This window comes from Morone saxatilis, unplaced genomic scaffold (assembly GCF_004916995.1).
Source record: "Morone saxatilis isolate NCDOM2014 unplaced genomic scaffold, NCSU_SB_2.0 Contig18, whole genome shotgun sequence".
Lineage (NCBI taxonomy): Eukaryota > Metazoa > Chordata > Actinopteri > Moronidae > Morone > Morone saxatilis.
The window spans coordinates 29,091,244-29,091,744 of record NW_023339740.1 but is presented as its reverse complement, the minus strand read 5'-3'; positions in this window follow the sequence as shown (position 1 = coordinate 29,091,744).

Below are 501 nucleotides of genomic sequence, written 5' to 3'. Positions count from 1 at the left end.
AATGGCCGACTTCCTGTTGGATTTTGGGATATGGGTCCAAGAGGTGCTTTTTGTTTGTCTCATAATAATACATGTATATCCTGATTAATATAGATAGATGATAACATTTTTAAGCACCTAGCCCCTAAATTTGGTGGCTAAAACAATTTTTTTATGGCCCAAACGTGTAAACTTAAAACAATAACATACCGTGAATTCTCAAAGAGTGCAAACATATAATGATCCTTTCCACAGATTATCTGTCTCATGTACGACCAAAAGGAAAGCCCACAAGGGGTGAAAGTTTCAGCAAATGTGACTAAAACATATTTTCATAAAAACCAACTGCAGCTGTAATTGTGGGATATTTCTTCAACTTGAGCTCTTTAACTTCCAGACTTGTGATGTGTGATCGCCCTCAGTTTGCCCTCTTATATAAACTGGCCCAGTTATTCTGCAGAAGCATCACTGAGGTTTCCCAGACCCAAAATAGTGTCTGCAGTTGGGGGGGGGGGGTGTTGT